A 2,956-nucleotide genomic window follows, 5' to 3' on the forward strand; every position below is an offset into this window, starting at 1 on the left:
CTAGGGGTACGGGGTACACCTAAAATGTTAAGGCAATGGTCTGTACGGAACCGAAAATTCCGAATTCGGGGGTTCTATTACGTGTGGGCCTATATCCCACACGCCCTTTCGGTACTCTAACTTGTCTAAGCTTGCCATTTTAATTTAATTATCGCTTAATTAAGTTCCGCTCATTTTATGCGTTTTAACACCGTAAATTCGAAAAAACACTTTGACCATCCACTCTCCGACCAGGATTTTACATGAATATATGTATAATATAAAACCTTACATTGTTCTCTCAAATAAATAAAAGACAAGCTATAATGACTAAATCCCAGTCGGTTCGCATTCGGCCATGATTTCGCTCATGCTCACCGTATAGTTTTGGGAAAGACCAAAAATTAAATTAAATGCGCACTCGGTGTATGGGGGCATTGGACCCCGTGATCGACGGTTATGGGCGTTGGACCCAGTGTGAATCGAGTTCTAAAGGATCGGGCTCAATCCGCATAACAATCAAGTGCAAAAAATGTAACAAGCAAGCTCAAATAAACAATCAATGGGGTTTTGCTATCGCCGAATTTACGTGGATTAACTAATTATTAACCGAGGTATCTTGGCATACAAATCCTACCCTAAAATAAACAAAAGGGATGATGGATAGGGTATGTAGCATTCGGCATTATTTAAAACGGACTCGATAGACATGACGTTTGTGGTCGAGTCTCGAATGTGTGGGTTATTTTTAAATTATTCTGTATCGTGGCAATATGGCTTTTATAGATTAAGAGTGTTTTCACCTAAAACCCAAAACCTAACCCTCTACTTGACTATTTGCCCATGTTGATTATGCCGAGTTTGTAATTAATTTGTTTTCCCATGTTTTGACCAATTCTATGCACAAACCTACGCTAGAGTGACGGCAGGACAAAAACCGGTAATCATGCCCTTGAATCGGTAAATATGTGTGTGTATGAAAATCAAGATTACGTTGCACGTATCTCGGTGCTTTTGAAATTGTGAATTTGAAAAGGGCATGGCTAACAGTTCTTGAACTGTCGACGTGATTACAGATTATTAATCAATTCGTACAATTTATTTAAAAGAGTCAAGTGATTTAATTTAGCCAAATTCAACGTCCCGATTATCTCGTATGTAGAATTTTAGATTAATTAGAAATTTGCCGAATGCTTTGATTTACGGGTTTCGAGTCGTCGAGATAGCCATTTGGTTGACCGCCCGATAAACTCTAATTTCCGACATAGTCACGTTGCATACATATAATTACAAAAATAAAATATTTAAATGCGGCACATACATTGTCGGTGGGTGATCCAAGTAGAAAAGGGTAAGATATTTTTAGAAAATGTCCAGGGGACTAAATTGAACGATTTTAAAAGATGAGGGACTGATTTGAAAATTCTGAAAAAATTGGGGACTGATTTGAAAATTCTAAAAAATTGGGGTCTGAGTTGAAAATTCTAAAAATGGGGACTGTGTAAAAAATTATTGAAAATGTCCTAGGACGTATTTGAAATGAATTTGAAAATTGAGACTGATCTGAAAACAAAAAAATGGCCCCAGGACTAAACTAAAACAGCTTGGAAAGTTCCTTGGGAGGCTTGAAAAAATTCTGGGAATTCCAGGACTGATTGAAAAATAGTAAAATGACTGGGACTTGATTGAAAATAAATTTTGAAATTCGGGGCAGATCTGAAAAAGGTGAAAAAGGCCCCGGGACTAAACTGAAACAACCTGGAAAGTTCTTTGGGATGCTTGAAAAATTCTAAAAATTCCAAGACTGATTGGAAAATAGTAAAATGACCTGGACTTGATTGAAAATAATTTTTAGAGTTCGGGACAGATCTGAAAAAGGTGAAAAATGGCCCCGGGACAAAACTGAACAACCTGGAAAGTTCTTTGGGATGCTCGAAAAAATTCTGAGAATTCCAGGACTGATTGAAAAATAGTAAAATGACCGGGACTTGATTGAAAATAATTTTTAGAGTTCGGGGCAGATCTGAAAAAAATAAAATGCATCCTCTGGACTGAAATGTGACAAAGCAGAAAGTTTGTAAAAATCGAGTTCGGGACAAATCCGATCACCCACGCGACCCAAGAACACTCATTTCACATTATATCGATCAAGCAAGCAATAATATTCAGGAAAGGAGCCCTGATCATGCCACTAAGTCAAGAATTTACATAGTCCGAAAAGTTGAGGGACTTCTCTGTAAAATAAAAAAAATCGCCGGATGAATCGGGTCGGATTAGGTCGGGTCGGACTGGCCGGAAGGAGAAACCGCCCGGAAGAGAAGTTGGGCCGGACTGGAGAGAGTTGGGCCAGAATGGGCCGAGCCTGCAAAGAAAGGGAAATGGGCCGAGGCCCGTTAGCCGAAGGGCGGCCGGGATCGGGGGAGCGGCGGCGACGAGGCTGGTGGGCGGCAGTTCTCGCCCCTGGACGCCGTGACGACGGCCGGAATGGACGCGGGAGATAGCTCTGGGCGCTGCCGATGCTTCGCCGTGGTCGATCGGGACCTCACCGGCGCTAAATCAGTCGGAATCGGGGCAGTTATCGCGGTTTTCAGGCGACGGTTCCCGAAATCTCCGATCTACAAATTCTCCGAAACGAGAGCTAATTGTTTGATTTCGCTCACTGGGTCCTGTTCCTCTCTATCCCAATTCCATTTCTGTTTATTTAATTGCAATTTCTTCCCCGTTTCCGTTGAGATTTCGGCCGATCTTGGAGGAAATCACGGAAATCCGCAATTCGGGAATCTCTGGGCCGGCGGGGTCGCGGACAGCCGGCGAGCGCTGCCAAGCCCTGCCCGGCCTGCCCGAATCGATTTTTTTTTTTTTTTAGAAAAGGTGATAAATTAGGAAATGACAATTTTCCCCCCTCGGAGCTGATGGACCGAAATTAGGTGCTGACAGCTTGCCCCTCTTTGATTGCGTGCTCGGATAGAGGATGCAG

Source organism: Punica granatum, chromosome 5 (assembly GCF_007655135.1).
Source record: "Punica granatum isolate Tunisia-2019 chromosome 5, ASM765513v2, whole genome shotgun sequence".
NCBI lineage: Eukaryota > Viridiplantae > Streptophyta > Magnoliopsida > Myrtales > Lythraceae > Punica > Punica granatum.